The sequence below is a fragment of the Ursus arctos genome, unplaced genomic scaffold (genome assembly GCF_023065955.2).
Source record: "Ursus arctos isolate Adak ecotype North America unplaced genomic scaffold, UrsArc2.0 scaffold_16, whole genome shotgun sequence".
Lineage (NCBI taxonomy): Eukaryota > Metazoa > Chordata > Mammalia > Carnivora > Ursidae > Ursus > Ursus arctos.
This window is the reverse complement of record NW_026622830.1, coordinates 46303141-46312102: the sequence shown is the minus strand read 5'-3', so window position 1 is coordinate 46312102 and position 8962 is coordinate 46303141.

Sequence of the window (8962 nt, the reverse complement as noted above, 5' to 3'; positions counted from 1 at the left end):
GCCACTCGCGTGAAATGAAACATTGGCTCTTCTTGGGTCTCAAACCTGTTGACTCACGCTGCAGGTTTTGAGATTTGCTAGTCTCCATAACAATATGAGCCAATCCCATACAATAAATCTGTCTCTGGAGAATCATGACAAATATATACTCAAACTTGTTGAAAGTTTATAATCTGGGTATGGCAAATAGGCCAATTTTGCTCTATTAACCACAACACTTTATTCTTTGATCTTCCAGAAGGAGTTATTGTGTGTACCTCTCCTTTTGCTCAGTGCATTCCTTTATATTTCTCATTAAAGTTTTATAATCTAACAGATGGCCAAATCCAATCCTTGTAAACTCCTAAGGCAAATTAGTATTTTTGATTGAAGATATCAGAAGTACGTGGCTCAAATGTATTCTTTTTTTTTTTCCCCTTTCTGGAATTAGTTAACAAATACTTACTAAGCACCTACTATAAGTCAGCCCCTGGAGATGCAGTGTCTCTCACAATCCAATGGCACTCTGAAGATGCCTGAAGAAATTGGGCCCACAAATGATGCCATTGTCCCAAAGTCTGTGAAATGTTGACCAAAGGGTACATGAACCGTCCACTTGTTTGTCACAATCCATACTCTGGATCTTACAAACAGCAATTCCTTAAGTGCGGGTTTCAGTTAGAATGTCTTGGCTAGGGAATCTGCAGGAAGGAAGACAGATAATACATTGAACAACAGGGACTGCCTGGGCCTGACAGGTTTTCCCATTGAATTGGTGTAATTTTAGTCTGCACTCTGCATGCATTACTCTTGGGGGATAAATTTTATGCATGGATTTTCCCTCTATATTTGATGAGATGTCATGGGAGAGGTTATGTAACCTGCTATCAGCACCATCCTGGCCAAATATGGCCCTCCCCACTCAACCCCTTTTTTATTTTGAACAATGACTTCATATTCATAAGGGAAATAATAAGACTTGCTGTGGGCAGCAAAGCCAGAAAAAACACGTTTCCTGGCCCAAGTGGAAACCTGCTCTGGTGCCCCTGAGGTGTCCTGGAAGCATGGCCTGGCCACGCCTTCACCTCCACCTCTGCTGACTTTCTCCTGACAGAGGCAGAACAGTGCTGGCAAGTTATTTTTACATTGAAACAAATATTGGCAGTGACACAGGAGGCCTCTGCTCTTGGCATGGTGTGCCCTTGTCTCTGTTCCTTCTTGCCCCGTGGTTGCTATGGACAGGCAGAATTTTCTGGAACAGTGTTTCTTGAGTTTACCTGTTGCCTGGGAGACCCTCTGGAAGGGCATTTCAGGCATGCAGAAAGGTTTAGTAGCACAAAAACAGTTCATCATCTTTCTCTTTGACTTAACCTCCAGGTTAATTGTCTGGAATAATCACTGAACTCCCATGGCTCTTTCAACTGACTACGTCACTTGGCAAAGTCAATGCTTATCTGTGTGGCTAGGTGACAAATGTGGACAGATTTGACTTGTTATTCAATTGCTTATGATATTCTGTCAAACTGAATTTAAGTATTTTGTCATTAAGGATTTAAAGAAGTATGTTGAGGACATTATAGGGACAGCTGATGGAATTTGAATATGGACGGTGCATTAGATAATAGGATTGTGTCAGTGTAAAATGTTCTGATTTTGGCAATAACATCATAGGAATAAAGACGTTGTTCTTACGAACGACACCCTGGACTCAGGGGTGAATCTAAGGACAATTTCTCCTACTTAATCTCAAACAGTTTACAAAAAAGAGAGAGAGAAAGAGAGATTGATTAAGTGAATGGAGCAACATGTAAAACTGTGAATCTGGGTAAAGAAAAAAAAGGAGTTCCTTGTATTATTCTTGCAAATTTTCTTTAAGTTTGACATTATATCAAAGTAAAAAGTTGCCAGAAAAGAAAGGTGTACAGTGGAGAAAGCAGTTGTGAGGTGTGCACATAACCAGGGTGACCTGCTCTGACAGGCAGGGAGCAAATATGGTCTTGCCATTTATTTTCCAGCTACTATATATTCACTGCCCCTGCTTGCCTAAAAGTCTTGAAGGCGGGAAGACCACTACATCTTCCTTGAGCCTCTCTGGGGCTTACAGACAAAAGAGGGAGGAGGGTCAGTCTTCATTCCATACCCAAGCGGGCAAAGACTGGCATCTGCCCAGAGCCTGCTGCCATTCCTTTCTCCTGCCACACGGTGTCGCTGTTGAAGACGGGGCTAGGGTCCTCAACTGTGTGGTGCCTCAGACCCCTGCCCTGACTGCCTTGGACTTGGGAGGGAAAGCTACCGTGTACACATAAGGTGCTGTGGGGAGTGGGGAGGTTAACACCTTGGAGGATGGTGATCAATAAATATGCAGTGAATTAAAGATTTTGCTGTAATCCCTCACCCCTCCCTGTGCAACATGACCTATCTATGTATCTATTATCTCTATATCTATGTATGTATGCGTCTACCATCTATCTATCATCTATCTATCTATCTATCTATCTATCTATCTATCTATCTATCTATCATCTATCTATCTATCTATCTATCTATCATCTATCTATCTATCATCTATCATCTATCTATCTATCATCTATCTAATCTATATCTATATCTTTATCATCTATCACATATCATCTATTTATCCATCATCTGTTTATTATCTATTTATCTATCTGTTACCTATCATCTGTATATCCATTTATCTATCCATCTATCTATTATCTATCTATCTATCTATCTATCTATCATCTATCATCATCTATCCATCTAACTTTCCTATTGGTTCTGTTTCTCTGGAGAACCCCAACTAGGGTAATGGGGAAGGGAGAGAGGCTTCCTCCTGGGAGGTCAGGGAAGGCTTCCACAGAGAAGAAACACAGAAGTAGGTCTTACAGGACAAGTAACATTTGAACAGGGAAGGGTGTCCTGGTCAGCAGGTGCGGCATGAACAAAAGTGCAAAGGCACAGAAGTATGTGACATCAGAGCATGATTCCAAAAATGTTAAAACACAATTCTCTCACCACTCTTTTGGTGTCAAATACTTACTTAGCTCATTTATAAGGGAATCAACAGGCTGATGAAGCTATTTTAAAAGATCTGAAAAACTGGTAGAGATGCTGAGTGGATAAAGGAATGATGGAATAAGATGGTAAAAATAGATGCAAAACTGGTTGAAGTTTTATAAGACAACAAACCCATTATCTTTGAGGCTATTTACTCTGCCAGAAAAAATCATTTGTCATTTGTCAATACTCAGAAGTTAACATCTGGCTTTGTACTCTGGTCCTTAATCAACAGTAAATGTAAGTCAACAAGTGAGTCACCTAGTGCTGTGTAAAGATCACCCCAAAACTTAGCAGCCTAAAACAGCAAACATGTATTATCTCAGTGTCTGTGTGTCAGGAGCTTGGAAGTCACTTGGCTGGGTGGTCCTGGCTCAGAGTCTCTGAGGGGCTGCCATCGGGTTGTGAGCCAGAGCTGCAGTTTTTGGAAGGTGCTAGAGGACCCCCTTCCAAGCTTACTCAGGTGGCTATTGACAGAATGCTCTAGATCCTTGCCATGGAGCCTCTTCCGCTCATAAGATGGGGCAGCTGGCTTCCCTAAGAAGAGTGATGAAAGAGAGGTTGACGGACAGGGATGGGGAGGGGGAGGAAGGAGGGAGAAGGAAAGGGAGAAGGGGGAGAGGGACAAAGAGGGGGAGAGGGGTAGGAGAGGGAGGGGTCTGAGGGGGGACGGGGGATGGGGAGGGGGAGAGGGAGATGGAGAGAGGAAGGGAGAGGGAGGGGGTTGGGGGAGGGAGATAGGTAGGGGAGAGAGGGGAGGGGGGAGGGTCCAGGTGGAGGCCATACTTGGTTCATAACATAATCTCAGAAGTGACATCCCATCACTTGTGCTGTGTTCTGCCCTCTGGGAGTGACTGTCTCAGAACAGCGCACTCTAAGGGAGGGGAATTAAGCTCCACCCTTCGGGGGAAGATTACCATAGAACCTGGGGACATTACCTTAAAACCACCACATTCTCTCCCCTCGAGGATCGGATGCCACCCAGGCAGACCACTAGACAATGCTCTAGTATAATTTTCAGGGAGTCAGGTGGCAATCTTTTGACCTATCTCCATGTTTTGCATAGTTTTTGTTAACAGTAGCGTGTTTGGGGGACACCAGGTGGTCCAGTGGGGCTGGGCTGGAGAAAAGAAATTCTGGAAGTTTGGGCTAGGTCAAGCTGATGTACCCCATATGCCAGCTGAGGCCCTGTCCTGTGGCTGGTCCCAGTGTGGCTCTGTGGCTTGACAGGCTCTGCAACTAGCCCACCTGGTCAGTATTTTAGGAGGCTGGGTTGAATTGGATGCTATTGGCACAAAAGGAGGCAGGGAGACCTGGAAGCTGGGGACAGACCTTGACCGTGGAGATTGAGAGAGGGCTGTGGTGGAGGGGGCACAGGAGCAGGTCTGGAGATGATGCTGGAGTTAGAGTCTCTGACAGACAGAGGGGCTGACCCTCAGTTTTTTTAGAAGTTACAGCAAGCGTGGAAGTGGGGAAGGATGGCAGAGGCAGGAGGTGCCAGAGGGAGCCCAGGGAATGGCTGGTGCTTCACACTGTCAGCCAAGGACCCTCCTTCATTTTTGCACAAAGGGCGAAGGTGACTGATCAGGGAGGGGAGTCTTGAAGGGTGGCTGGCTGGTTGATTGAAGAAGGCCCAGGCAGTCCTGGCTCTGCATGTGCTGATGTCTTCGGTTCAGAAATCTTAGAGCATGCACAGATTTCCTCCTTCCTTGGTAGAGGCTGGTGAGGTGGGTGGGGGGAGTGATGGTGGGTGGAAGGACAGGGATTTTTCTGGGGTGGAAGGGTCACAGAAAGTTCACAGTAACTGGAGAGCAGCTTTGTCTCAGCAACTGGCAACAAAGAAGCACCAAACAACACACTTGAAGCAAGATTACAAGGCCTCGGTTGAAAACACACCAGGTACTTGCAGGCTGTGGAGCCGGGTGGCAGGAAGTTCCCTCTCTTAGATAAGGTGGAAACGTTTCCTGCCAGAGCCAGACGAGTGCTTCCTGCCCCAGCACATTCTGGAGTTGGGGGCACAGATGCCTAATGGCACCTTCCGTCCAGCTGACAGGAACCCCAGTTCCCAGCTCTGGCACCCTCTCCTCCAGAACATGAGGTGTCAATGACTGTGAATACACAGGTAGCACATGCCTTGCTTTTTGGAAGAACAAACGCATACAGTTGTGCCAGTGGGTGGGAGGCTGGTCCGCTGGCCCCACTGGCCTGTGTATAATTTGGTTATTCTGAAAGCAGACCCTAGGCAGGGCGTTGGGGCAGGTGGGGTACCTGAAGGTGGTTCCAGGAAGCAGGAAGGAGGGGGTGGGGAAGTGAGAGCACGGGAGGGGAGAAGCCTCTGGCGAGGGAAGGGTGTTTATGAGCCGGAAAGATTGAGGCCTTGTGGGGCTGGGAAGCCCTTACCCCAGAACTGCCCAGCTGACACAGGGACACTCGTTCCTCATCTGTCTGTTGAACCGCATGCCTGCTTGGGCCTGGCACTTGGGCAGGTGCACCTGCATTTTTATTTTATTCAAGCAAGAAGTATCTGTCCTTTTCTCTCTGGTCCGGATGTCTAAAAGTGCTGTCCTCACCACGTTTGACTGTAAATGTTCAAATTTCAAGTTCTTTTCTTGCTGCCCTTCTGCCACCCCATCATCACCTCATTGTCCATATTCTGGGTAATTAAAATGATCATGAGAAATATCTGCTGCTTGGGCGACAACAGACTTGTAGAGTGGTGCCTGTGTGTACGTGCGCCTGTGTGTGGACGTGTGTGCCTGTGTGCGGGCGTGTGCATGTGAGCACCTGTGTGTGTGTGTATGTATGTGTGCGTGTGCGCTTGTATGCAGGTGTGTGCATATGTGTGGGTGTGTGCACCTATGTGTGGGCGTGTGCATGTGAGCGCCCGTGTGTACGTGTGCCTGTGTGTATGTGTGCCTGTGTGCGGGCGTGTGCATGTGAGCACCTGTGTGTATGTATGCCTGTGTGTATGTGCGCCTGTGTGTGGGTGTGTGCATGTGAGCACCTGCGTGTGCGTGTGTGCATGTATGTGTGTGTGCGCTTGTGTGCATGTGTGTGCATGTGTGTGGGCGTGTGCACCTGTATTCAGGCGTGTGCATGTGAGCACCTGTGTGTGTGTGTGCATGTGTGTGGGCGTGTGCGCCTGTGTGCAGGCGTATGCATGTGAGCACCTGTGTGTGTGTGTGCGCCTGTGTGAGGGGGTGTGTATGTGAGCACCCATGTGTGTGCACATGTGTGCAGGCGTGTGCACATGTGTATAGGTATGTGGGCCTGTGTGAGGGGGTGGGCATGTGAGCGCCTGTGTGTGTGCATGTGTGTGTGCGTGTACCTGTGTGCAGGCGTGTGCATGTGAGTGCCTGTATGTGGGTGTGTGCATGCGGGTGCCTGTGTGTGTATGCATGTGTGTGCATACGTGCACATGCACTTGTGCGTGCACACTTAGAATGTCTACCCTGGAGGTGGGGAGCGTTTGAGGGGGAGAGAGCAGTGGAGAAGGAGTGGCAGAAGGGACTTCTCTACAGACCCACCCAGACCTCTTCTCCGAAGTCCCTTTCCTTTATTACTGTTACTCATTACTTGGGTATAAGAAGTTGCTTGCTTTGGCTGACAACCCAAGATCTAAAGTGGGTGCCTTTTCTGCATTGGCCCTTTGGTCAAACAGCCTCCGTGTGTTTTGGGGCCATGCAGGAGCAGGTAAGGAACAGGCAGACCAGATATCAGGTGAGCATAGGTGGGCTCCGCTGGGTTGAGGGCTGGGGCTGGTATGACAGTGTGGCTCCTCGGGGCCACCCCTCAGTAAAACCATCTGGGCCACTGAGATCTCCGAAAATCTGAAAACTCACCCCCAATATATCAATATATTACATATATATGTACACATACTCACATGTTCTATACTCAGGACACTGAAGCAGCATATTATTTGGGTTATAGAACACACCTCAAAATAAAAAGATAAAAGTAAAACAAAGATGAAATAAACAATATTGAAAATAATTTTTATCTTTTATTTTTTTATTGTGCACATCTTTTTTTCTTTAGTAAAGTAGCACTGGAAGTATCTCTAACACGATCGAGCACGAGCCATTGCTTTTATAAACCTTCGTTCACACTTTCTGATGCAGCAATTGGGACTCCTAAGTTTGGGGTGCTTTGGAATCTGGTTCTGGACCACTCTCGACACAGGAGGCTCTGAAGGGACCTGGCGAGGCATGTCAGCCACCCTGCCTATGTCACAGCACTCACTCTTTCGGTCCCACTCACCAGGGATGCAAAGGCTTGTGTCGAAATGTGGCCATTAAATTTCCATCAATTTTTGGTGTTAGTGTTTTTTTTTTTAAAACATGGTATTGCATTTTTATATCTTTTTTAAACAAACGGTTTCAAAACCCACTAAAGCACTTCGGATGATTTTTTTGACAGATGAGAAAATTCTATCTGCCAGTTTCTTTCAGTGTACAGATATGAAGGTTTTCAGAAGTGATATGCTTATGTTATTTCTGGTGACAAAAACGTAAGGATGAGAAAGCTTCCATGCTTTTCAAGCTCCCCGTAGGATGAATTTCTTTGAAAAGCTCTTCCTTTGTCCGTGTTAAAACATCACCTTGACCTTGAAAATTCGGCTTTGTTTATAGTTTTAGAGACACTGCTAGGTTGCACTTAATGACTGGCCTTTGTTCAGTCAAAGAAGCAGCTGCCTTTTTGTAAAAGAAAATTGCCCATCTCATCTCTAGAATTGCTTCTCCGGGAGCATCAGTTATGCGGATTCACATGCAGAGTCACTCCACAGCCCAGGTCAAAGTATTGAAAAGCTTCTTCCATGTACATAAACCTACGTACCCAGGTACGTGTAAACTGCACAAAATGTAGAAAGCTGCTCCAGCAGCCTTTCCTTCCTGGGGAATCCCTGCTCTTCCCTCAGGATAGCTCATGGCATTCCTGGCTGCAATGCTTGGCTGTGCAGTCAATCCTTACACTAAGTATGTAGAAATGTTCTTTATCACATTTGCATGAAATAAATTTAAAGAATATCCTGTCTATCCTTTCCAGGGGTCACGCAGCCCACTTTAGAGACCACTGATCCAGGCTCAGGCTGACAGAAACAAGCTTCAGGTGCTCTTGATGGCTTGAGCCCCCGTACCTGCACAGGTATTCTCTGGAAAGTGATGCAGGAACTCCACAGCCCTCTGGGTCAGGGCAGGTGTGGCCACTGTGGTCACATTGACAAGGGAGGTACCTTCAGGACTCTCCTGTCCTGGCTGCTGAGGGTTCCCATTGATGGTCACCAGGTACCATGCTGGCAATTTCAGACGTTTATCCCGAGTCAGGTAGGTGCACTGCTCCCATTTTACACATAATGGGACTGAGCCTCATAAGGTTGAAGACTTCAGGGTAGAGAACGCAGAGGCAGAAGCTGCAACACAGTTTGCATTTGCCATACACGTCCCCTTGTCCCATGCTACCCGCCTGCCTCGGTCCACTCCTACTTGGCAGTGGGAAGGAGCATCCTGCCAAGGTGGAATTTCTTGCTCTTTGCTGTAATGGAACACTGCCCTAGGCCTGTGAGACCTAGCTCCAAAGTGTTCTGTCCTTTCTGGCTCAAGGCTGGCAGAGAAGGCACAGGCACTGCAGGGACCAAGGCTTTGTGGGGGCTGTGGGTCAAAACTGATTTTTTTGCAAGGTTCTGACCGTTCCACACCCGCCTCTGGGTAAGTGTATTGAGCAAGTGCTGGCTGTTGGTTTCACGGAGCTGGTCTTGTCAACCTGGCCCATGGTGGTCAGTGCACCTCCAGAATGAAAAAAGCTCTTCTGGGCTCATCATGCATGTGCCAAATTCCCAAACCTATAAACCTGTAGATCCTGAGTTCATATCTACTTAGTCAATGAAGACTTCCTGTTTTTAAGTTCAGGGAATTTTTTTAAA